The sequence below is a fragment of the Nelumbo lutea genome, chromosome 1 (assembly GCF_056320005.1).
Source record: "Nelumbo lutea isolate HS-2025 chromosome 1, American lotus-T2T, whole genome shotgun sequence".
NCBI lineage: Eukaryota > Viridiplantae > Streptophyta > Magnoliopsida > Proteales > Nelumbonaceae > Nelumbo > Nelumbo lutea.
Window position 1 is genome coordinate 8,731,999 of NC_142684.1, and position 27,659 is coordinate 8,759,657.

General features: G+C 42.8%; 1 long non-coding RNA gene across 2 annotated transcripts; it reads left to right on the forward strand.

Annotated features, from left to right (window-relative positions):
• Positions 1 to 208: 208 nt before the first annotated feature.
• On the forward strand, positions 209 to 27,659 carry LOC148873425 (uncharacterized). Of its 2 annotated transcripts, none has more exons than XR_016105631.1 (5): positions 209 to 409; positions 585 to 716; positions 1,882 to 2,090; positions 4,150 to 4,229; positions 27,219 to 27,659. It is a non-coding gene; the product is annotated as an uncharacterized LOC148873425 (long non-coding RNA). The 2 variants fall into 2 exon arrangements; XR_016105632.1 differs by having other exon boundaries at positions 242 to 409; positions 4,147 to 4,229.

Genomic DNA, 27,659 nt, shown 5'->3' on the forward strand with positions numbered 1-27,659 from the left:
AGTGACTGACATACTTATACTGTGCCAATGGGCCACGTGGCGAGACTGAACGCGTTGGGCGGTATCTTCCTGTCTGCACTTTACCCGAGCATTGTCACGTGCTCAACACGTGTTAAATGGAATTTTCGTTAATTTTCACCTGAAGGCGCATGTGCAGTGCCGCATTAATCATTCGTGAAATAACACAAGATCTTTCTCGAATCTCTCTACCCTATCAATAATTTCACTCAATTACACAGAACAAACCATGGCTAATGAATTCCTGAAAATTAACTTCTCTCATGGCGTGATTTATAGACGCCAAGCGAGATGCTGATCTCGAAAAAATGGAGAGAAGGCAGATGAAGGCAGAAGGAATACGTTACGTTCTGCTCATGGTCGTCTTACTCGACTATGACAAAGACTAACGGTTGGTTTCGTGCGATACTCAGTTCCTTCTTTCTTCGTCATTTCGGTGACTACTTGGTCGGCATTAATTTGATTGGTGTTTGCCTTCTTTCTTTTATCTGTAAATTGTTCTCTGCTGCTGGTTCTACACTGTTTTCGTTACTTATAAGATTTAAGATATCTTTTCGTGTTTCCAGCGGAGTTCTACGAGCAGTGTCTTGTTTAATAGAAGGAGAGGAAGTAGAAGGAAGCTTGGGGGTTAGGAGAAGAAACTAAACAAACGATCACCGTCCATCACATCTTGAGCAATGAAGGTCCATCTCGTTCTGGTAAGACATTTCTCCTTCTGTGCATCTCATATAGCTTGATCTGTTTCAAACTACAACCCAAAGTCCTGTCCTGATGAAGTGATAATAAAAAGTCTTGTCCACCATTTACTTAGAATGCAGGGCTACTAACACTGTTGGCCTTGTAATAGTGATACAAATGGCGTTTTGAGAGGACAATGCAGGATCCATTCCAAGGCATGGCGTCTGCACCAGGTCATATAAGCAGTTTATGGGTCCGGATGTAGTAGGCATGTTAGCTAATCATAATGAGTGAGTAGGTAATAGCTGTGTGATATATATCTAGGTTAACTGTCTTTGATTCTGTTACACAGAAATTATTAATTATTTTATTATTTTTATCAAAATAATTAAAAATAAAAACAATAAAAAAGGAAAACTTAAACATATTGGGAATTGAGACTCATTTATGTTTTTTTTTTCATTGTTTTTAATTTTTAATTATTTTTTACAAAGATAATAAAATAATGGATAATTTTTGTCTAACGAATCAAAAACGTTTGGATGAAAAGCATATTAACTAAAACATGTGTCACACAGCTATTACGTGCTCATTCATTGTGCTTACTTAACGTGCCTACTATATTCGGACCCGGTTTATCTTATTCTTCTTTTGTATGACATGAACTTCACACAATAATAATGGTGCTGAAAGCCAACTGAAGAGAGTGATGGGATCTTCTGCAAGTAAAAACTCTTTGCACACTATGTAAAGTACAACATCCAACTGCACATTGTGAATATCTGGTTCAGAACTGGTTCTATCAAGGCTTTTAAAATCGAATCAGACAATAAACCAGTTAAGGGTCTGGTTCTTGGGTCAAATGACCAAAACCGTTGAACAGTTCAACTGCCCAAATGAGCAGTTTACAGACCAAATCAACGGTTTTCTTTTTTTTTTTGACAAAATAACGAGTCTAAGGTAAAATGAAACCGACTACCTGACCGATTCCCGGTTTTTCTAATCTGACCGTCCTATCTTGTCCAGTTTTAAAAATCATAAATTCTACACATTAACTTATTGGATTAGGGGATTGAATCCACTTTAATCAGTCTGACCCAACCCCATCCATTGACCGCAGTACTTTAGAGGCATGGTTGCTAACCAGAATTTTAATCCCTAGTCTTTGCCTTGGCTGACATGTAGAAAGGAAGGAGAGAGAGCTTGTGATGATTGACATGAACGAGATCCCAAGAGAAAGCAACTATAGTCCCAACAATGATAATGAAAAGACTAAAGGCGGAGTAAGAAAAAAAGAGGGCTTGGCGATGATGAAGAGAAGAAAGCATCGACTGACTGCTCATCAGACGGCCATTCTGGAAAACTTTTTCAAGCAGCAAAACACACTCGATCAGGTATAATATTGGAAAGGTTTTGATAAATCAATCTTCTATAAATATTGGTGAAAACCCAGTTGATTGATTACACCGATTGATTGGCTATAAATTTTCCCAGTATCATGTCTTTCCAGCAGCATAGTTGAACCTTAATTTTAAATGGAAAATAGTAGTCTTGTAGTGCTGCTATTGTGTTGAGATAACAAAATCATAACCAAAGCCTTTAGTGTATTCATATAGCTGAGATATTTTCAATAATCAACACAAAGCTAAAAATGTTGTAAGGTGGGTGGGAGAATATTAAGCGAGGAAATCCAGATTCAATAGTACTGTTCCCTATCTATTCAGCATGACATAGAGGAAAGAACATTTTCTTGCTTTTGATGCAGTCCTTGTACATCTCACAACCAACAATGGATGAAAAAGGCAAGAGGGATGGCTCACAAAGTTATGTCTAGAATAATAAGAGGGGTGGCTCACAAATTATTGTAGCTACTTTTTAGGTAGGCCGGCCAGACGGGTGGCTCACAAAGCTACTTACTGTAGACTCATCTCTGGACCCATCCATGAGACATAAAACCTCTCCAATTTTGGCTACAAGACAATAAGTTTAATCATGCATGGACCGGTATTACATAATACACAACATAATGGGCAGAAATGCAAGGCCCACTGGTCATATATACCAGCCTCACGAGTGGGGCAGAATAATACACAACATCCATGAACAAAGTATATATTTGCCTTTCAGAGCAAACTCTAATTATTGCCAAGGTAGATTTTATAATTTATTAGAGATAGCTATATAAATAATATAGAGAAAGTATACATCTTTTTCAATTTATTTTAGAAATAATATATCTCTTTTTCTCAACATTTGCAATTTGATAATTCCGGCCAGCTGAACATGATAGTTGCATAGCAAGTTGTGGAACAATTTGATAATTCGGGCCAGTTGAACATAATATAGAGAAATGCCCTCACGCCCGTCATAAAACACATGGGACCCAGAAAGATGGAATGGTTGTGGGTCCCACATATTTTATGACTGATGAGGGGCATTATCATTAGTCCTACAGCCCGCTAATTAAACAGCCATTGCATTCAGCTGGGGGTGTCAACTGAACTGGATTTGGTCCAATCCTATCCTGTTCAATGTGAGTCCATTATAAATGGATCAGGTCCAATCCGGTTCAATGAATATTTTGGATCATTTTGGACCGGTCCAATTTAATGTTTGGACCGTTCAATCTGTTCAAATTCGTTTTGATTTAGATTAGTTTCAACTCAAACCTGGTTCATTAACACTTATATTCTTGTCTTATATCAATGGATCAGATATTGGCTTAATCCAACCCAATCCATAATATAAATTTATTACGGATGGACCAGGTCCAATTCAATCTAATAAAAATTTTGGACTGGACGGATCCAATCCAAAACCAGTCCATTGACACCCTTACATTCATAATATGACTTTGTGATTTGATATGGATCCCTCCTAGGTGGTTGATTTGACAAAACGTCGGCATAAAATATCCTTCCAAAAATGTTCTGTTGCCATTGGCCATAGCCGATAGGACTGTCAATGGCTTGGCTCTGTTTGACTGTCAAACCTAACTGAACTGAATTTTGGTTCTATGATTTTGTTCCGATTAATAATTGGGTCAATCCAAATTTTTACTTGATAGATAATATTATAAGATATTATTAATTAAATATGCATATAAATAATTTAGTATTTTACTATCATCTACTAAGATTATATTATCAAAACTTATGTTTTTAATTGTTATTTAAATAAATAAATATATTTTCAGTATAATTGAGTCTAGCTAGACCCGATAGACCTGATTATTAACCGGGACAGTGCTGGGTCTTTGATTTTGTCTTAATTAATAATCAGTTTGCGACTGAGACATTCCTGTCCCAACCCAGACCCGACCCATTTAACAGCCTTACAGCCCTAATTGTTTATGATTGTTTATGGGAAGAAGAAATAGCATCGAGTAGAATACCTTAATTTACAATATTCACGTCTGACTGAAGTTCATTTCTTATTTATTTGGTGAAGCAGAGGGAGAAAACCGAACTAGCAAAAGGACTTAATCTTAAGCCTCGGCAAATTGATGTCTGGTTCCAAAATCGAAGAGCAAGGTTAGAGAGACCTCAAATTATCTAATTTGTCGCAATTTAGTTACATTTATATATTGATTTTAAGGTTAAAGAATTGTAGTTAGTAAAATTTCCTCCACATTCAGTAAATTTAGGGGTTAACAGAAAAAGGATTTAATGTTCATGATACATATTAATAGACTAAGAAAAAAATCAAATATTAAGCTTTTCATGATGTGTTGAGCGAACTCAGTCCACTTTCTTATGTTTCTTAGTTCGAGTTATTTGACTAATAATCTGATTAAGTTTGGAGTCAGAAAAATATTGAACCAACTCATTCTAGTTAGCTAACTAGGAACACCTAACATTGAGGATTTAGGCATATTTTCTTGATCAATAATCTAAATTGTTCACTAAAATCAATATATTACAAATATAACCTTGTTGGCCATGAAATTGCTGATCTTAGATTGAAGTCAGGGGCCATGTAATGATGGGATTTTGGACTGGCAAGCATGAGAATGTGGGCCTAAATATGAGGGTGGCCGCTTATGCCCAAGGTTAGGGTTATGCCTAATATTCCATCCCTATGAAGACCGAGATATATCAGACCAATATTGGTTAACGGTATTTCTTTATTAACATTTGAACAACCTTTCATTAGTAGATACAATATAAATTTATTTATATATAATCAAACTGGATTACTAGTCGAGGGGTGGCTCGTTGGTATATTAGATGGTCCGCTCTAGTATTGACATTGAATCAATTCTTGCAACCACTAATTTGGGGAAAAGGACTTAATCCAAGTTGTGCTTCAGTGAGAGTAGTCAATTTCTTATGCTTTAGATAAATATATTATTTTTGTATCTTAATGCTAGTTTTTGTTTATCAATTTTTAAATTTTATTAGTTTGTTATTATTTTTTATATTAATTATTAGGTAAATTTATAAAAGAACCTCCTCTTATAACAATCTTATAAACCACCCTTGACTTTTGACCCGAACAAAAACCTCCCCTATAGTTTTGAAAATAAAAAGTGAAAATACCTCTTTTCCTTCATCTTTTCAGTAAGAAAGATGCCAAAATTACCAAAATATCTTTATTACTGTTAAGACACTACCATACACAATTTAAAGTTTCAGCTTTGCCTTCAACTAATTTATTTTGAGGAAATTTTGAGTTTAGTCCACCTCATGGACTTTTATTAGTTTTTTTGGTTTTATTTACCAACACCACCTATGATTCATTACCCCCTTGAATTTTCATTCATTCCTCCACTTGCCACTATTCCAACTGTACAAATTGTACTAATAATCATTTTTATCTTATTCAAATAATTTACTAAATTATTTTTACTATGGTTAATTAATTTTCAATATTTTCAAATGGAATATAAATGGATTATTCAATGTTTTCAACCTATGATTGACTTGGATGGTTAAACCATTCAAACCATCACTCTTGACCTTATTTCTATTCCTAGTTTCCTAAAACCGGCTTTTTTTTTTTTGTCAAAAACCATTGGTTTGGTCAAAACCCTTTTGACTTGGGCAATTGAACCATTCACCATTTTGACCTAATCATGGGGTCATGGGTTACAATTTACAATGTATTAAAAACTTAGGGGGGACTTAACTTTGTGATCTGTTATTTGATTAGGGTGATTTTTATTTTCTTTTGGGTAACTTTTCATGATCTTTGAGTCCCACTATGTAAAAAAAAACTCAATTTTTGCCTCAAATTTCAATTTTGGATCCTTATTTATAAAAAAGTTAAAAACTAAAATAAAAGTAATTAGGCCTAAAATAATATATACACACATGTAAAATGCAATTATATTATATATATCTGTTTGGATGTTTCCCAATTTGACTCACCCAACATGAACAGTTGAACCGTTGACCTGTGACATAGAGGAAAAAAGTTATTCAACCTCCAAGTCAGTTTGTAAAACACAGGTTTTATTTGTTGAATAAGTAAATAATATTTATATATGTTGAAATGCATATTACTTGATTAATTAACTTAAAAATTAACTATCTTTTAAATGAAATTAGATTATTTAGCCTAATAAAATATCATTGAATATCTCTGTTTCAATATATTAATATATATTAATAATTATAATTTAATATAAATGCATCTAATGTATATAAAAATATAGTTAAATTGAAATGGATATAGATATAAATAAAGTTAATAAAATTTAGGCAATTAAATGGAGTAATAAAGGGGAGAGAGAGAGAGAGAGAGAGAGAGAGAGAGAGAGAGAATTAGTGTCATGAGCTATTGAAAGAGATAGTTAATGGCATAATTAATGAGAGATAATTTAAAGAGTTAATGAGAAAGAGGAAATAGAACAAGTTAATGAGGAGATATAAAAGTCTTAAAAGTGATTGCCCAAGTTGTTTTATTTAATTTTAAAATTAGAAAAATTCAAAAAACTAGAAAAAATCTAAGTGCTATTTCAAAAAGAAATAGAAAGTAAGGAAGTGCCAACTTGGCACATTCTGTTTAGGGCTTGACTATGATATAAGAAAGACATGATACCAAAATAGCTCATATCCAATCAACCGGTATCATAAAAGTGGTAACAGATCAGGTGGTATTCATCAAAATTCACAAGAGGTTTCCATTGGTCAAAATGCTACTGGTATCATACCTTTTTGGGCCCTAATAGGGTCTAATCTGAGCTTATGTTTAAGGTTTGGGGTGAAATCCTAGCCCAGAAAATGATCAAATGGAGTCCCGACTTGTGCAGGCCAAACCAAACCCAAGCATTTTCACAAGATGGACATAGAATTTTATGGTTCAAACTACACATAACTTGTAAAGTTAGGCCTGACCTGGTTCATTGAGTTTGCCTTTCCCTTTTGGTTTCTTTCCAATTGGACTGATAGAATTTTATTTGTAGTTAAATCTATCTCTTTCGTAAAGTTTGTGTATAAATCAAGAATTTATACTAGGGCTGCTCATGTTATTGCTCAAAAGATAAACATAGCAATGGTGTTCAGAGATGGGATTCATCACCTGAATGGCTGGAACCAAGGTTTAAAGTATCAACTACTGGCGTATCTACTTGTTTCGGTACTTTTTTTTATGTTTTATTTGTTTTTTTTTTCAAAATCATCTCAGAGGGGTTGGTTTAAGTCCCGACTACCCTTTAAACCATGGTCTGACCCGTTACAACCCCTATAGGGGCATATCGAGAAGCCACTGGTACGATACGTATCGGCCAATACGAATCGATACGTAATGGCCGATACGTATCGATATTTTGAACCTTGGTTGTAACCTCATATTTGTAAAACTAGTGGGGACCCGTAAGATGCACGGGATTTATTAAGCGAAAGCTAAATAATATAAATGGTCATTTAATAAAACACCCTTTATAGTTTCATGGATTTACTAAAATCTGCCATATAGTTAGAATTTTACTAAAATGTCACTTGTAATTTGCAATGGATTTAATCAATCTTCCATTAGATGACAATGGAAAATGATAGTGTTGACCCTAATGTTCATTAAAATAAATTTAATCAAAAGAAAATATCAATAAAATACCATTTTTCCCTTAATAAGACACATGCAACCACTCTATTGGCTATAATTGGTCAATTTTGTTTTTTGTACAAAAAAGTGCTAAGGGTATTTTTGGAATAAAAAATCATGGGCCTAATGGCAAAACACACACTCCTTAATGAAAGGTTAATTAAGTAAATAAGTTGTAAAATATATGGGATGTTTTAGTAAAATGAAAACTATAAGGTAGGTTTAAGTAAATATATAAAACTATAAGGTGTGTTCTAGTAAATAACCTTAATAAAAACACATAAAAGTATACAGTTGTTTTATATTTTCAACTTTTAAATAATTAATAATTATTCATATTTTATATTCTATTTTTAATAAATTTTTATAATACAAAATAACAACAATTAATTTCAGTTAGGTTTATTTATCAAACTGATGAAATCGACCAACTCGACCCGAGTTGGTTGGTTTTCTAGTATTTTAGGTTGGCTTTGGTTAAAAAATTTCCCAATTTGACCAAGTTGGATCAGTCTCACTTTGGCCATTTCTAAACTGACCAAAATCAAATGACCTAACCGTGGATATACTTTAATATTTTATATTTTAAATATAATTTTTAATATGAAAAAGTGAGAAATTTCTCATATTTTATAGTCCAAAATGTTTTATATCGTAAATCTAATTTTTCAATTTATTTTTAATAATTACACTATAATTTTTAAAATTGAATTTAACTTTTAATTTTAAATCTTTTGAACCAATTGACCAAACCAAAAAATTGACCTAAACCAATAACTTGAATGGGATGATTTTCACAAAAGGTCAGTTGATTTTAGTTGACCAACTCCCCAACCTGACTAGGTCAATTTGGTTGGCCAAATAGCCTATAACCGAACAGAACCAATTCATGAACACTCATAATTTTATCTAAATTAATAGTCTCATCTCTGATAAATAACAATAGTTTAATCTCCAATAATTATTGAAAATTTATAGTGAAAATATACAATTATTGAAATTATATTGATAATGAGAAAAATACAATAATTACAAAAATACAATAAGTACTAAAAATATATTAACTTAGTTAATAAATAGTATAATATCAAATGATAGTTTAATCTCTAATAAATATTAATCATTAAGTTATAACAAAAATATAATAAATTAAATTTAAAATTTTCAATAATAGTAGTTTAACCTCCAATAATTATTGAAAGCTTTCTATTAAATAACAAAACAAAATAAATTTATACATAATCATTGAAAATACATTTATCAAAAGAAACAATAAATAATTACTGAAATAAATAAATATTAAATTTAGTATATGTAATTATATAATGAATATAGATTAAGAGTTTAAAATTATTATTAATAAATATTATTTTTTTTGAAATATACGTGAAATTAGTTATTTACAATATTATGTAAAAATATTAAATTATTATTAATTTAGATATTATGTTATAATTATTTTTCAACTGTTTAGATTTTTTTTAAATTTACTACATAGATTCTTTATTTTAACTATTTAAAATCTAGTTACGTTAAATATTTTGTTATTTAAAATATTTAGTTTTTTAAATACTTAAATAATGTGTAAAATATTTAAATTTTAAAATATCAATTATTTATTGAATTTAATTATCCATAAAATCATAATTTATACAATTATTGCATAATTTCATTATTAATTTTATAATATATTAAATCATTATTAATTTCAATATTGTGTTATAATTATTTTTCTACTTTGAATATATTTGTTTTAAATTTATTGCTTAATTTCGTTATTTTAACTATTTAAAATCTAGTTATGATAAATATTTAGTTATTTAAATATTTAAATAATCTATAAAATATTTAAAAAATTTCTTATTTGAATTTTATTTATTTAAATTTATTACATTCTACTAAATATTTGAAAAAACATTTAAATTGATAATCCATAAAACATAACTTAAATTGTTAGTACATAATTTGGTGATATATTTTGTAAAAATATAAAATTATTTTTTGTGTTTTTAATAAATATTTTAAATTTATTATATATATTTTTTAGAATATTTAAATAATTTTTCAATTTTTTTTAATCCAAACATTCTTTAGATAGATGTAGATAAAAAGTCGGAGAGAGGATAAATAGGAATTAGAGATAATATTATAGGAGAGAAACTCTCTACTAAATTAGAGATAATTTTGGAGAAAGTGGGGGATAGTGGAAGAGGTAGTTTAGGAGAGATTTTAAGAGAAGAGATTATTTAGTTTATTGGGAAAGAGCATCTCATTGGTTATTGATGCTGCATGATCCGGGCACTCCTAGCTGGCTGTGACCTGGCTTCTGATTGGAAAGAACGACACTTGAGAGGAAGGAGAAAGTAAAAGGTTCCCGGGGAGTTATCCTAGTGGGAACACTCCGATGGCTAAGTTAGAACTAGAGAAAATCTCAAAGAGAGTAGAGTTCTTTCATGTTGGAACCTGGTCATACCTGGCATAACCACCACCGCCCTTGCTATTACTGCTAGGGCAAGTGTGGCTGGTGCAGGTTGCTGCCACAAACTGCCATTGCCATGTATGGGCTTGACAGACGTGTCATGCTTTCCAGAGGAGGCAAACAGAACGCCGCCTGGCAGGCGGAACGCCTCCTAGCGAGGGATCAAAGCCCTACCATCGGGTCCAATGGGTAAGGATGTTAGATAGGGCTCCCCATAGCCTACCGAGCTATCGTGCATCAGACTATCTAGGGCAGGTTTGTCCCTATACCAAGGTGCCGAGGTGCCTACACTGGGGGGAAGGAGGACGGTGTTGCCCTAAGGTGCTCGGGACACTTAGCCACGAGCTAGGGTGCTTCCTCTTTGGGAAAGGAGAGCTCCGGGCCCCTTAGGGGGAGCTCGGGCCCTAAGGAGAGCTCGGGACCTTCCACATTTGGTGGGAGTCAAAATTGGCCAGGCGTCAGTCCCCGGCGAGTTAAGCAACTCGCCGAGTGGCCAGTGTTGGACTTGGCATGTCTCTCCCATCGAGTTGCGGTCGTGCTGTCAAGCTGAGCTGTTCACTGGGCTAGGTCGTATACACGTGTCCCCGGGCTACGAGGTCGGGCCAAATCACCCTTCATCAATTGTCCCCCACTCCCCGTGCTCGGGGTGGTGACCCAATGTGGAGAGTTCATGATGCGCTAGGTGGATTTGGCTTGGTTCTTTTGCCACCCTATCGGGTGACTCGTTGGCTGGACTGATTCGGCATTCGGTTTGTTCGGAAAGAAAACCTGGGTCGCGTACAGCTTATGTGCGGACGTTACACGATCTGGACTTCGCGGATGCCAAAAAACGCGCTAAACTGATTTCGCCTTGAGAGTCTCGCAACCGGTTTTCTTGAAAACCGTTAGATCGCTTCGATTCTGGCCGTTGACGTTCAGGCCCATCGACTATAAATAATAGGGGACCCTGGTCATTTTCTTTCACCACTAAGTACCTTTCGTCTACCGTGAGCTCACGTCTGGGGTCTTCAGCTCGGGTCTCCTAGTCCGGTTGCGTCGATTTCTTGGTGAGTCCCCGAGCTTCCTTTTATCCTTTTTTTTCCTAGTTCATTCCCTTCTATGTCTAGTGGTGACAGTCTTTTAGACGAATCCGAGGTGGGTACCTCGGGTCAAGGTGACCCTATCGTCGCCCGTCCTTCCCACGAGGCTCGAGTGACCTCGGGAAAACTGGTGTCTACCTCTCGTCGAGGTTGGGTGCCGGACTAGTTTGGTCCATCTGTCATGATGTAGGAGAGGCTTCAACGCCTCATCCAACAATTCAACCTACCCCAGGAGTACTCATATAGTCTTCCCACAGGCAACTTCCCTTGAGAGCACGGTCTAGATGAGATCGTGATCTTCAGGGAACAACTCATTGGCGGGCTTCGTCTCCCACTCCACCACCTTATTCCCGAAGTGTTGAGGTGCTTCAGCATCACGTTGGACCAACTCCACCCCAATTCTATTCGGAACTTGGTCAGGACTATCTTCCTCTGTTCTGAACAAAACTTCCCTTTAGACACAGATATCCTTTGCTCCATCCTGTTAATAAAAAAGAGTGCCTTTGGCGCTCCACCCGAGCACAGGTAGACCTACTATCTATCCCCTCGCCTGGGTTTCAAAATGCTACACAAGTTCCCAAGCAAGGTCCCGGCCTGGAAGCGGGACTACTTTGTAGTCCGAAGCAGCACGGAGTGGCCATACCTTACCAACTGGAGGGTGGCCACTCAACCTCTGAGCATTGCTCTTAACCAGAAGACGTGGGAGACCTTTCATTCATTGGCTCAGGCTGGGTTCGATCACAGGGACTACATTGCTGAAGAAAAGCTCATTCAGGCCGGTTTGATAGACTTGGAGGGGGACTTACCACCTCGGGGGCCTGAAACGGCGGCAGAGTCGATCTCTGAGCCAATCGGGGCTACCGCTGAAGTCCCAAATCCCGTCGGGGCTACTGTCGAGGTCCCAAATCCTATCGGGGCTGCTGCTGAGGTTTCCGAAGGATCGACTCATTGTGCCGTGGATACGACGGCATCCAGCTCGGGGACTGAGGAGCAGGAAGAGAGCATCATGAATCCCGATATCAGCCTTGAAAGAAGTAAGAGGGCTGTTATCACCGCGGAGGTTGTAGATTGGGTCAAACTCTCCCCTCGTCAACTCGGGTTCTGCACTCCAACCCACGCCATGGTGGTGAGTTCACTACCTAAGAGCCACCTCTCTCTATCCTTTCTTTCTTTCCTCTTTCTTTAGTACTAACCAACCTCCTTCTGCTAGGTGAACACTGTTGTGCATGTGCTGGCCTTTCAGTCTGACAAACACTTGAGGTTTTCTTTGGCTGCTGAGGAGTTATCTCGCACGGCTCACACTGAGCTGAGGGCAGGTCGGGGCAAGATTCACCAGTTGGAGAGCGACGCTACTACCAAGAAAAACTTTATCAAAGCCCTGCTGCTGGAAAAGGAGGAGCTGGCTCGCAAGAGGGATAGGCTGAAGGCTGAGGTGAACGGGCTCAGAGCGGGTTAGGAAGTCTTGAAGCTCGAGGTGGAGAGTCTCAAGGCATGTCAAAGGGCTTCGCAGCTTGAGGTGCAGGGGCTTAAGGAAGCCAAGGGGGCCTTGGAGCATGAGGTGGAGTACCTCAAAGCCGACATCAAGGAGAAGACCGAGATCTTCAACAAAGCTCTCGAGGAGGCGAAGGCCCAGGTCGTCATCGACTATGTCAAGTCATCTAGGTTTGACGATGTGATGTCGTAGGCCTACCGTAGGGGGTTCAAGCTCTACAGGTGGTGGATGAGGCACGCATACCCCGACCTTGACGTAAGCACCTTCACCACTTATAAAATTGCAGACGACATGACCCGTCAGGCCGTGGAAGACCCAAACTCCGACGATGAGGGTGGCAACGAGGAGGCTGATACTATTGACCCAGTTGACACCCCCGAGGAGGCCCCTGAAGAGGCCTCGAGGAAGGCTGATAGGCCTTCCAAGTAGTTGTGTTTTTCTTGTATTTTCTTTTCTTGTTTCTTCGTACTTGGGATCCTGTAATGAAATTGTACTTATGCAACGAGAGTATATATGTATATTCTGTTAAGCACTTGTGTGATTTATTTCTGCTAGAGTGTTTTCCTTATCCGAGCTAATGAGTTAGTAAATTCGGTTCCTGAGGTGACGACCCTTTACTGCTGTCACCCCAAACTGTCTTCCTGCACTTAGTAGGGGTGGTCATCAGGTTTTAGCAATGTACGTCGAGGTAGGCATAGTAAGGCACGTGCCTGACCTGCCTGGTTGGCTATTTAGGTTGGCGTTTACCTCTAGTAGGCTAGGAGTTGGAAAGTCTGTTCTCGAGACACCTTTGGTCTTTGGTGTGCTAAGCCTATGTTGGCGAGGCGGTAGAGTCATGCATAGCACTGAGGTCTTTAGTTAACCAAGCGCGTTGACCCTTAGGTTGGAGGGAGTGACTTGTGGTCACTCTAAACTATTTTCCTGGAGTCTGTCCCTACTGAGGGGGTGACTGGACCTCGTGTTGCCGAGGTTGTCACTAGTTCGGCGGATTGGCCCTAAGGCTTAAAGGGAGTGGCTCGCGGTTCACTCAGTCGGTGGTTCATGGGTAATATAGTCTTAGGTTGACAATATTCCATGCCTGAGGTACTTGTTTCCCTTATAGGGTTTTGAGTTCATATGTTCCTTCCCCGAGTACTCGCTTTACTCTGTAGGGCCCTTCCCAGTTCGGACCGAGCTTGCCAATGCCGGGCTCAGGCACCATAACCTTGTGGAGAACCAAGTCACCAACGCAGAGAGTTCACTTTTTAACCTTGGCGTTATAGTACCGAGCTATCCTTTGTTGATAGGCCACGGTCCTAATGTATGCAAGGTCCTGCACTTCATCTAGCAGGTCGAGGTTGGTACGTAGCTCGACTTCGTTTGCTCTATCTTCGTATGCTTTTGATATCAGCAAGGGGACTTTAATCTCGGCTGGGATGACTGCTTCGGTACCGTATGTATGGTTAGAGGGAGTTTCTCCCACGGTAGTCCTTTCCGTGTTATGGTAGGACCAAAGTACACTGGGCAGCTCATCCGTCCACAGTCTCTTAGCTCAGTCCAGGTGCGCTTTTAGTCCTCGAAGGATAGCCCTGTTTGTAACTTCCATTTGGCCATTCGCCTGAGGGTGCGCTACTAGGTGAAGTTTTGCTGAATTCTCATGTCTCAACACCAGTTTTGGAACTTGATGTTCTTGAACTAGTTACCATTATCGGAGATCAATACCCGAGGTAATCCGAAGCGACACACTATGTTCTTCCAAAAGAAGTTCTACACATTCCGAGTTGTGATTGTCATGAGAGGTTTGGCTTCGACCCACTTTGTGAAATAGTCCACTGCCACCACTAGGAACCTTCTTTGCCCTGTTGCTCGTGAGTGGATCAATCCAGCTGGGCTCTACTTGAACGATGAGAGCGACCTCCTCTGCCCCCTGAGAATGCTAGGCCGAGGTAAGTTTTCTATATACACAGTCCTCATGGTGTTGTCCCCCGTGCTGGATAACCGTGATAGGGAATCGACATCGACATGATCTAATCTCGGGATTTTCCAGAGGAAATGTGACCGGAAGTTGAGTAGAGTCTCTCACTTTGGATAAGTATGCTACCATAGTTGGTTCACGAGCTTCGTACTCACCCAGGACTTGATTTACCACGAGCTCGGAGTCACTACAGATGACGATGTGCTTGGCTTTCACTTCCTTTGCTAGGGCCAATCCAGCTAACAGCGCCTCATATTCTACTGCGTTGTTGGATGCCATGAAATCAAAGCGTAGTGCGTACTCTAGTTTCACACTGCTTGGTCTGTACAGGACGATCCCAGCTCTGCTACCCTGCCGATTTGACGGACCATCTACATGAAGGATCTAGAGTTCTTCATCCCAGTTCGGGCTTGGCCTAACTAGGAGAGATGCCGCGCTGGTTGCTACTTCACGGTGCTCGAGTTTAACTGGTCTAGGAACTCCGAGCTCTCCCATACTGGGGGCCTCGTATTCTACCGGCTTGGGGACTTTGGAGCTAAAGGTGCATTCTGCAACCAAATCTGCCAAAGCTTGGGCCTTGATAGCGGTTCGCGGCTTATACTGGAGCTCGTACTTGCTGAGCTCGATCGCCCACTTTGTCAACCTTCCCAAGACCTCGGGCTTGAGCAAAACTTGCCTCAAAGGCTTATTGGTAAGGACAACGACGGTGTGAGCTGGAAGTATGGCAGAGCCTTCGGGCTGCTATAACCAGTGCATAGGCTAACTTTTCTATCTCCGGGTATCTCGTCTCTGCTCCCTGCAACATTTTACTAACATAATAGACGGGTCGTTGGACCCGATCTACTTCTCTTATTAGTACCGAGATGACTGCTTCGTCACTCGCAGAGAGGTACAACTCTAAAACATCGCCCACTTCGGGCCGGGTCAAGACTGGAATGCTGGCGAGGTGCCTTTTGAGCTCGTCGAACGAGAGTTGACACTCTTCAGTCCATTGAAAGCCTTTGCTTTTTATGGCCTTAAAGAAAGGCAGACATCGATCTGCAGACTTGGATAAAAAGCGACTTAAGGCTGCCAACCGACCATTCAGCTTCTGGACCTCTTTTAGCTTTCGGGGAGGTCTCATTTCCAGGATGACCTTCATTTTGTCCAGGTCGGCCTCAATTCCTTGCCGGTTGATGATGAACCCTAGGAATTTTCCGAGGTGACACCGAAGACATACTTATTTAGATTTAACTTCATATTAAATTTCCGCAACATTTCAAAGACTAAGTGAAAATCTTGTATTAGTTCATGTGAAAATTGGGTTTTGACAACCATGTCGTCTACATAACACTCTACTTTTGTGCCAACAAGTGGCTCAAATAGAATATTTACAAGTCTCTGAAAAGTAGCCCCAGTGTTCTTCAGCCCGAAGGGCATGACCTTGTAGCAGTACAAGCCAAATTCGGTTATGAAGGTGGTCTTCTCATCGTCCGTTGGGTCCATTTTTATTTGGTTATAGCTCGAATAGGCATCCAAGAAGCTCAACAACTCGTGCCCCAAGGTCGTGTCCACTAGGTGGTCGATCTTGGGAAGTGGGAAGCAGTCTTTTGGGCAGCCCAGTTCAGGTCGGTGTAGTTGACGCACATGTGCCACTTACCTTTTGCCTTTTTCACCAGAACGGGTTTGGCTACCTAGCTCGGGTAAAGGACTTCCCTGATAAAATCGGCCACAAGGAGTTTCCCGACCTCCTCGCCGACTGCCCTCCATCGTTCTGGGGCTAGGTTGCGCTTCTTTTGTCTAACGGGCCTAACTAAAGGATCAGTGTTAAGTCTGTGAATGATAACGTCAAGCTCTGTGCTGGGCATTTTTGCCATTGACCATGCAAAAATGTCTAAGTTTTTGAGCAAGAAGCTTACCAGTTGAGACCACAGGGGCTCCTCGATAGAAGCACCAATCTGAAGTACCCGAGCTAGATCATCTGCCAAAGTCGGGATGAGGATGGTCTCCTCGGTAGGCGTATCTCGCTCTGCGAGCTGCTCTGCGGGTCATCCCAGTTCGAGGTCATCAACTACCTTGCCCTTTCCTTTGAGGGCGGCTACATAGCATTTGCGGGACTCGAGCTGATCGCCCTGTGCCACTTTGACTCCGAAGCCCATAGGGAACTTCATCGCTAGGTGGTAGGTGGAGACTACTGCTCGCAGGACGTGGGTGATGGGTCAGCCTACTATTGCATTGTATGGAGAGGGGGTTGCAACCACCAGGAACTCGTGATTGAGCCTTACCACACTAGGCCAGGTACTGACCTCCACCGGCACAGTGACTTTCCCTAACGGCTTGACCTCCTCGCCGCTGAATCCCACCAGTGGAGTGCTTGCGGGCTTCAGGTCACCCTCCGGGATCTGAAGCTGATTGAAGGTTGCCTTGATAAGGATGTCTACCGAGCTGCCCGAATCTACCAGGACACGTTTGACTTCGAAGTTGTTGACCTTGATCTTGATGATGAGCGCGTCATCGTGGGGGTAGTGGACTCCTCGCATGTCGTCTTCAGTGAAGAAGATCGGTTCCTCCACCCTTGGCCGCTTCGGGGGGTTTAACTCTTCTCTGGTGGTTTCGCGGGCTGATGACCGAGCTATTGCCGAGGTGCAACCCGCGACAATTGATCCTCCAACGATTATGTGGATGGTCCCTCAGACTGGCCTCTCATTTGGAGGCTGTCCCTGTGGTTGCTCTACTTGTCTGTTGGACTCGAGGGTTTCTTTATTCTGTCCCCGTGCCGACCTGCTTTATTATTATTATTGCCATGTTGTACAAAATTTCTCAAATATCCGCGACGGATGAACTCTTCTATCTCATCGCGGAGGTTATTACAATTTTCGGTGCTATGACCGTGATCTCTATGGAAGCTACAGTACAAGTTCTTGTTCCTAGCACTAGGATCGGCCTTGAGCCGAGGTGGCCACTTTACATACGGGGCATCCTTGGTCGCCATGAGGATCTCGGCCCGCTTCGTGTTGAGGGGTGTAAACCCCCTTTCTGCTACTGGAGTTCGGAAAGGCTGGACTGGCAATGCGCCTCAAGCTTGATCCTTCTTCTTCTTGTAGTCATTAGGAGCCAGGGGTTCTGGTTCCCTCTTTCTTTTTTTGAGGGCGTGCTTGCCCTTCTGGTCGATCTCCTCCTCTGTTCCTATGAACCGATCTACGAGCTCGAGGAAGTCGATCACGGTTTTGGGCTGGTTGACGACCACGTGTCATTTGAACTTTCTGGGGGTGATACCTCATTTTGCCACCATAAGCCGAACTACAGGGTCCAGGTCGGTTATCCGTAGGCAAGCGTCATCAAACCGCTTGATATAGCTCCGGATGGACTCCGCCTCCCTCTGGACTATGCTAAGGAGGCTTTCTTGGGTCCTCGGGCATCTCTTGCTAGTGACGAAGTGGGAGGTAAAGACCTCCACGAACTGTGCCTAACTCTTTATCAAGCCCGGTGAGAGGTTTCGGTACCAGGTGCAGGCCACCCCTTTGAACGTAGTGGAGAAGGCCATGCACATGCAAGATTTACTTGCCTTGGCCAGATGCATCTGGGACTAGAATGCGTCGACGTGGTCGTTGGGGTCGAAGGACCCATCGTATTTGTCCAATGATGGGAACTTGAAGTCTTTGGGCATGGGGACTACGAGGAGCTCCGGGGACAGAGGAGAGGGGACCGAGAGAAGTGGTGTGGCTCTCACCTTTCCTGAACTTATTTCTATTTTGCCCTTGAGCTTGGGCAAGTTGGGGACGGTGGTAGTCTGGCAGGCCTGGCGACTTCGCTACTTCTTGGCCGGCTCGGCATTGGTGCTACTGGCCTCTGCATTGCTGAGTTCGATGGGCCCTGTGGGAGGAAGGGATAGTTGCCGGTAGCTACGGACAGAAGGACTTTGCTCCAGGTCGTCAGCTAGCATCTCGAACCAGTTCTCCGCGAGCAAGAGATGCCTGAGGTGCTCGGGACACTTAGCTATGAGCCAGGGTGCTTCCTCTTTGGGAAGGGAGAGCTTCGGGCCCATTAGAGGGAGCTCGAGCCCATGGGAGAGCTCGGGACCTTCCACACTTGGTGAGAGTCAAAATTGGCCAGGCGTCAGTCCCCGACGAATTGCTTAACTCGCTGAGTGGCCTGCGTTGGACTCGGCGTGTCTCTCCCGTCGAGTTGCGGTCGTGCTTTCAGGCTGAGCTTTTCACTAGGCCAGGTCATATACACGTGTCCCTGGGCTACGAGGTCAGGCCAAATCACCCTTCATCTACTTGCCGTCTCTGAAAAGCATGGCACGCCTGACGAGTCTGTACCTTGCAATAGCAGCCTGTAGCAGCAACCTGCACCTGCCACACCTACCATGGCAGTAACGGCTAGGGTAGTGGCGGTTATGCCAGATGTGACTGGGCTTGCCCAAAAAACTGCTTCCCACTTACCAGGATCGACTGCCTAGTGGACGCGGCCTTGGGGCACAAGTTGTTGAGCTTCTTGGACGCTTATTCGGGCTACAATCAGATTAAAATGGACCCAACTGATGAAGAAAAAACTACCTTCATAAGCGAGTACGACCTGTATTGTTACAAGGTCATGCCCTTCGGGTTGAAAAATGCTGGAGACACTTTTCAAAGACTTATACATAAGCTGTTTAAGCCACTAGTTGGCAAAAAAGTAGAGTGCTATGTAGACGTCATGGTCATCAAAACCCAATTTTCACATGAATTAGTACAAGATTTACATTCAGTTTTTGAAATTCTACATAAATTTAATATAAAGTTAAATCCAAACAAGTGTGTCTTTGGTGTCAGCTCGGGTAAATTCCTAGGTTACATCATTAACCAGAGAGGCATTGAGGCCAACCTGGACAAAATCAAGGCCATCCTAGAAAAGATACCACCCCAGAAATTAAAGGAGGTTCATAAGCTGAACGGCTGGTTAGCCGTCTTGAGTCGCTTTTTGTCCAAGTCAGCAGATCGCTGCCTGCCTTTCTTTAAGGCCATGAAAGGCAAAGGCTTTAAATGGACCAAAGAGTGCCAGCTCACATTCGACGAGCTCAAAAGACACCTCGTCAGCATTCTAGTCTTAACCCGACCCGAAGTGGGAGATGTTTTAGAGCTATACCTCTTGGCAAGTGACGAGGTGGTCAGCTCGGTACTAATAAGAGAAGTAGATCGGGTCCAACGACCTGTCTATTATGTTAGTAAAGTGTTGTAGGGAGCAGAGACAAGGTACCTAGAGATAGAAAAGTTAGTCTATGCACTGGTTATAGCAGCCCAAAAGCTCCACCCATACTTCCAAGCTCACACCATCGTTGTCCTTACCAACAAACCTCTGAGGCAAGTTTTGCTCAAGCCGGAGGTCTCGGGAAGGTTGACAAAGTGGTCCATCGAGCTCAGCAAGTACGAATACCAGTATAAATCGCGAACTGCTATCAAGACCCAAGCCTTGGCAGATTTTGTCACAGAATGCACCTTTAGCTCCGAAGTCCCCAGGCTGGTGAAACACAAGGCCCCTAGTACGGGAGAGCTCGGAGTTCCCGGGCTGGTTGAACCCGAGCGCCATGAAGTAGAAACCAGCGCGACATCTCTCCTAGTTAGGCCAAGCCTGAACTGGGATGAAGAACTCTGGATCCTTCACGTAGATGGCTTGTCAAATCGGTGTGAAACTGGATACGCACTACGCTTCGAGTTTGCGGCGTCCAACAACGAAGCAGAGTACGAGGCGCTGCTAGCCAGGCTGGATCTGGCAAAGGAAGTGAAAGCCAAGCACATTGTCGTCTGCAGTGACTCCCAGCTCGTGGTCAATCAGGTTTTGGGTGAATACGAAGCTTGTGAGCCAACCATCGTAGCATATGTAGCCAAAGTAAGAGGGGCTCTGCTCAACTTCTGGTCACACTTCATCTAGCAAATCCCAAGATCAGAGAATGTTGAGGCCGATGCCCTGTCTCGGTTAGCCAGCATGGGAGATAACACCTTGAGGAATGTGTATATAGAAAACTTGCCTTGACCTAGCATTCTCAGGGGGGCAGAGGAGGTCGCTCCCGTCATTCAAGCAGAGCCGAGCTAGATTGATCCACTCACGAGCTTCTTGCTACATGGAACCCTCCTTGCAGATCGTAATGCCATCAGGCGGGTAGAGCGCCAGGCAGCCAAATATGTCATGATAGACGGATGGCTGTACCGAAGATCCTACACGCTCCCCTACCTACGCTACTTGCGACCCTCTGAAGCCGAGCTCGTCCTCCGCGATACTCATGAGGGCCTGTGCGGTGGAAACCTGGGGGTAGAGCCCTTGCTCAGAAAGCACTACGACAAGGATATTACTGGCCAACAATGAAGAAAGATGCGATCGAGCTCATTAAAAAATGCGACAAATGTCAGAAGCAAGCCGACATCCACCACTGACCTGCCGCCGACCTAAAGTACCTTACTAGCTTGTGGCCATTTGCACAATGGTGGATTGACTTACTCAGGCCATTCCCACTGGCTACAGGTCAAAGGAGGTTCCTGGTGATAGCAGTTGACTATTTCACATAGTGTGTCGAAGCTGAGCCTCTCGTAACGATCATAGCCTGAAACGTCCAGAACTTCTTTTGGAAGAACATAGTGTGCCACTTCGGGTTACATCGGGTATTAATTTCTAACAATGGTAAGCAGTTCGAAGACACCAAATTCCAGAACTGGTGCCAAGACATGGGAATCCGATAAAACTTCACTTTAGTCGCACACCCTCAAGCAAACAGTTAAGCAGAGGTCACAAATAGAGCTATTCTCCACGGGTTAAAGGCATGCCTAGACCGAGCTAAAGGACTATGGGCGAACGAGCTGCCCAACGTTCTATTGGCTTACCAAACCACATTGAAGACCACTGCAGGCGAAACTCCCTTCAACCTTACATACGGCACCGAAGCAGTCATCCCAGCCGAGATCGAAGTCCCTTCACTGCGGCTGGAAGTGTATGATGACAAGGTGAACGAGGACAAGCTATGCAGCAACCTTGACCTACTTGATGAAGTAAGGAACCTCGCATACATCGGGACCACGGCCTACCAGCAGAAGGTAACTCGTACTATAACGCCATGGTCAAGAAGTGGAACCTCCGCGTCGGTGACCTGGTACTCCGTAAAGTTATGGTACCTGAGCTCGGTGTTGGCAAGCTCGGGCAGAACTGGGAAGGACCCTACCGAGTCAGCGAGTGCTTGGGGAAGGAACGTACGGGCTTAAGACCCTAGAAGGGAGACAATTACCTTGGGCGTGGAATATTGTCAGTCTAAGACAATATTATCCATAAATCACCAAACTGAGTAAACCATGAGTCACTCCTAGAGCCTAAGGGCCAATTCGCCGAGCTAGCGACGACCTAGGCAACACGAGACCAAATCACACCCTCTAGCCTAAGGGCCAACGTGCTGAGCTAACTAAAGACCTCAGTGCTATGCATGACTTAATTGTCTCGCCAGCATAGGCTTAGTATGCCAAGGACAAAAGGCATCTCGGGTATGAACTCTCTGACTCTTAGCCTACATCGGTATACGCTGTTAGGGGTAAATACCAACCTAAGTAGCCAAGTAGACAGGTCGGGCACGTGCCTTACTATGTCCACCTCGGCGTACATTGTAAAATCTTATGGTCACCCCTACTACGTACAGGGAAACAGTTCGGGGTGACAGCAGTAAAGGGATGCCCACCTCAAGAACTAAACTCGCTAGCTCGATAGCTCAAGATAAGACAAACACTTGGCAAGAAGAGAATTACACAAACACTTAACAAAATATGTACTCTCATTACATAATATGTGCTTTCATTACAAAAATATCAGTACAAAGGATCAAGAAAAAGAAAAAGTAAAACTGAGCTTGCTTGCCTAGAGTACAAGGAGCACACAACTACTTCGAAGGCTTGTCGACTTCACTCGAAGCCTCTTTGGGGGTGTCAACCAGGTCGGTAGCACCAACCTCCAAATCATCGCCCTCCTCTTCAGAGTCTGGGTCATCCATGGCCTAGCGGGCCATGTCGTCTATGATCCTCCAGGTGGTGATGGCACTTGTGTTGAGGTCGGGGTATGCATGCCTTATCAACCACCTGTTGAGCTTAAACTCCCCACGGTAGGCCTGTGACACCATGTCGTCAAACCTAGATGATTTGGCGTAGTCGATGATGGCCTAGACCTTCGTCTCCCCGAGAGCTTGATCAAAGATCTCGGTCTTCTCCTTAATATCAACTTTGAGGTACTCCACCTCGTGCTCCAGGGCCCCCTTGGCTTCCTTAAGTTCCTTCTCTCCACCTCGAGCTTTAAGGCCTCATGGCCTGCTCTTAGCCCGTTCACCTCAGCCTTCAACCTGTCCCTCTCGCGGGCTAGCTCCTCCTTCTCTGACAATAGAACTTCAATGAAGCTCTTCTAAGCTGTAGCGTCACCTTCCAACTAATGGATCTTACACCAAGCTGCCCTCGGATTAGTATGAGTTGCGCGAGATGACTCCTCAGCAACCAAAGCTCGCTTCAGATATCTGTCAGACTGAAGGGTCAATGAGTGCACGGCGTTGTTCACCTGGCCAAAGAAGGTCGGTTAGTACCGAAGAGAAAAGAACGAAAGAATGTGAAAATGATGATTCTTAGTGTGAACTCACCACCATAGCATGGGTTGCAGCGCAGGCCCCAAGCTGACCAGAGGTGAGATCGGCCCAATCTGTAACCTCTACGGGGTAGACAACCTCTTTACTTTTTTGGAGGCTATGGGGGATCAGGATGCTCTCCTCCTCCTCTTGGCTCCCCGAGCTAGACGCCGTTGTCTCAACAGCATGATGAGCCGATTCTTCGGAAGCCTCAATAGCAGGTTTAGCGGGATTAGGAACTTTGGCAGCAACCCCAGCTGCTCAGCGACAGGCTCTGCCACCACCTTAGGCTCCTGAGATGGTATGTCCCCCTCCAAATCTATCATTGGAGGGGCATTAGGGAGCTCAAGCTCCGAGATGGGAACCTGTGGGAGACCGGGCCCCGAAGAAGGAACTTGTGGGAGGTCGGGCTCAGAGGTGGGGGTACATGGGGGCTCTACGTGCGCCTTCTTGGCGGCTCGCTTCTTCCTCTTCTTCATTTGGTGAAGGAGTCTCTGAATGGTAATCCTCTCTTCCTCCATGGGACCTGCAATAGAGCTCGACGTTAGTAAGCTTGAAAACACTTAGTTGATTAAGCGAGATGCTAAGGTAAAAATAGACCTACCCGGGCTCAAACCGGCCTGAGTGAGCTTCTCTTCAGCAATGTAATCTTTGTGATCAAGCCCGACCTGAGCCCATGAGTGGAGTGTTTCCCTCGTCTTCCGGTCGAGAATAATGTCGGGGTCTTGAGTAGCCACCCTCCAGCCAGTAAGGAAGGGCCACCCCGTGCTGCTTCGGACTACAAAGTCGTCCCGCTTCCAAGTCGGGACCTTGCTTGGGAATTTATGTAACAATTTAAAGCCCGGGCGAGGGGACAGATAGTAGGTTCGCCTGTGCTTGGGGAGAACGCCTGAGGCACTCTTCTTTATTGACAAAATAGAACAAAAGATATCTATGTCTAAGGGAAGGTTGTATTCTAAACAAAGGGAGATAGTCTCAACCACATTTCGAATAGAGTTTGGGTGGAGTTGGTCCAGCATGACGTTAAAGCACCTCAACATCTAGGGGATAAGGGGGTGAAGAGGGAGGCGAAGCCCACTGACGAGTTGCTCCCTAAAGATCACGATCTCATCCAGATCGTGCTCCCAAGGGAAGTTTTTGGTAGGAAGACTATATAAGTATTCCTGAGGTAGATTGAAGTGCTGGATGAGGTGCTGAAGTTTCTCCAACGTCATAGTGGATGGACTGAACTGATCTGGCGCCCGACCTCGGCGGGAGGTGGATGCCAGCCTACCCGAGGTCACCCGTGCCTCGTGGGAAGGCTGGGCAATAGCGGGGTCACCCTGACCCGAGGTACACACCTCAGACTCGTTTAAGAGACTATCCCCGCTAGACATTGAATGAAATGAACTGAAAAAAGGGAAAGGGAGGCTCGGGGACTCACCGAGGAAAAATGCAACCGAACTAGAACTGGATGAGTTAGAAGACCCGAGTTGAAGACTCCAGACGTAGGCTCAAGCTAGACGAAGGATACTTAGTGGCGAAAGAAAATGACCAGGGTCCCCCACTATTTATAGCCGCTAGGTTGGGCACCAACGATCAAGATCGAAGCAATCTGACGGTTCTCAAGAAAACTGGCTGCGAGGCTCTCGACGTGAAATCAGTTTAGCTCATTTTTTGACATCCGCAAAGTCCAGATTGAATGACGTCCACGCGTTAGTTGTACGCAGCCTGGGTTTTTCCTTCTGAGTGAACCGAGCGCTAGACTGGTCTGGACAACGGGTTGCCCGATACGGTGGCATAAGTGCCAAGCCAAATCCACCTGGCACACCATGAGCTCCCTGCGCTGGGTCAGCACCCCCAGCACGGAGAGTGAGGGGCAATTGATGGAGGGTGATTTGGCTCGACCTCGTAGCACAGGGACACATGTGCGTGACCTGACTTGACGAACAGCTCAGCCTAATAGCACAACCGTGACTCGATGGGAGGGACTCGCTGAGTCCAACATTGGCCACTTGGCGGGTTAAGCGACTCGCCGGGGACTAGCGCTCGACCAACCTTGACTCCCACTAAGTGTGGGAGATCCCAAACTCCTCTCAGGGCCCGAGCTCCCCTTGAGACCCGAGCTCCTCCTTAGGGGCCTTGAGCTCTCTCTTCCTAAGAAGGGAGCACCCCACTTTTTGGCTAAGTGTTCCGAGGGAGAAACACCTCGGGGCAGCACCGTCGAGACTTCTGTTCGAAGTTGCTTAAGGCCTGCCTCCAGTGCGAGCACCTCAGTGTACCTCGGTACCTCGGTGCAAGGCAAACCTACCCCAGGTGGTTTGGCATACAATAGCTCGGCAGGCTGCAGGGAGATCTGCCTGACATCCGTGCCTGCCTAACATCCGTACCTACCGGATCCGATTGCAGGGCTCGGATCCCTTGCCAGGTGGCGTTCTGCTTGCCGTCTCTAAAAAGCATGGCACGCCTAACGAGTCCGTACCTTGCAATAGTAGCCTGTAGCAGCAACCTGCACCTACCACACCTACCACACCTACCCTAACAGTAACGGCTAGGGCAGTGGCAGTTATGCTAGATGTGACCGAGCTCCGATATAAAAGATCCCCAACCCTCACGAAGCGAAGGTATTGAAGGTAGCACTTTCAGCACTCTTAAATCTCTATATCTTCTTTGAGTTTTTCCCAGAGTTCTAACTTAACCATCGGAGTGTTCCCTCTGGGAGAGCTCCCCGGGAACTCTTCATCTTCTTCCTCTCAAGTATCGTCCATCACAGTTAGGAGCCAACTCTCGGCCAGTTAGGAGTGCCCATATTATGCTACATCAGTTATAAGTGGGCAATTTCTAAAATGAGAGTAAATGACATATATGCCCTCTTTATGCCCATTGTATGTTTAGATAAGGGGGATAAGAAACGTTTAATGAAAATTCGAGAAAGAAGGGGTATTGGCTTTTTATATGATGTTGGAAAGGTATGATATTGTAATTGTTTTGACGAATTGAAACCCTTCATGAATTTTTCATGACTTATTCTGGTTTCGTATAAAAAAAATATGTTATATATGTATATATAGTGCCAGGCCTTGTCCACATGTTTATGGGCCTACGCTGGGCCTGGATGCATAACCTAGACTCAGTCCTGGAAATTTGTAGGCTGGGCTAGAAAGGATCACCACTAATTGAATCCTTATGTATAAAAGTTTTCAAATGCTATCAGCTCGGCTCAACACATTTTTGAGGTCAGTTTCGATGCTAGATGAATCCCCATGTTTTCAGTATTTTAGGTTTCTTTTTAGGATAATTTACGAAGTCCCCCGTACTATGGGGTGATTTGATTAGTTTTCTAAATATAACATCGTAGTCCTTTTGATTGTTTTAATAAATCCTTGCAGATTTCTAGTTGAATCCAATATTTAGATGAAATGGTAGAAGTTTCTTTCTAGCTGATAGATATAAATTTAAGGTTTTGTTTGGTTTTTCTTGGTTTATTGGAGAAATGAGTAGATAATTTTTATAACTTAAGATGATGAGAGATGTTCATATCAGTGAAATGAAATAAGAATTTAAACTAACAAACTTGTTTTGCTATATCCTCGAAATGATTCTTGTTATTTTAACTGGTTTTGCTTAGAGAAAATAAAAGTATTTTTTGAGTCAATTAGGGATAAAGAGGAGCGAAAAAAAAAATTCAGAGGTAATTATCATTGACATATAATACAATGGAGTATTTGTAATTTTCCCTACTTTTTATTTTCTTTTTTGGGATATATAAATCTAGGTAAATTCCTCCTTTATTAGAGCTGAAGTCTACAGAATTTTATCACTGCTCATAATTTTCAGAGTTGCTTGACACTTTTTTTTTTGTTCTTTTCTTTGTTGTGATGATCGACGATATATAGAACCAAATCTAAGCAAACAGAAGTTGACTTAGAATATTTTAAACAATGCTGTGAAATTTTATCGGAAGAGAATCGGAGGCTGCGAAGACAGTTGGTGGAGCTACGTGCACTGAGCCGGCCATCTCAAATGTATATGCAGGTTCCAGCTACAAATCTTGTCGTGTGTTCCTCATGCGAGAGAGGGGTTTGCCCAAGTAAGAAGGAAGATGGTTTTGTATCCAAGCTCCCTGGAACTGGAAGGCCCCTTTCAATGTGTCCTAGTCTAAGAGAAAAAGGTTGAAAAAGAAAATAGAGAAAAGAAAGCAAATTGGGGCTCCTTTCACATAGGTTTTGCTTTTGAACTTTGGGCTGTAAGAAACAAAAATAAGTCAAATAGCGTCTTGAGTGTTTGGTAAAACATGCTTTGGGAAATATAATAATCTAACGTTAAAACACTTTCAA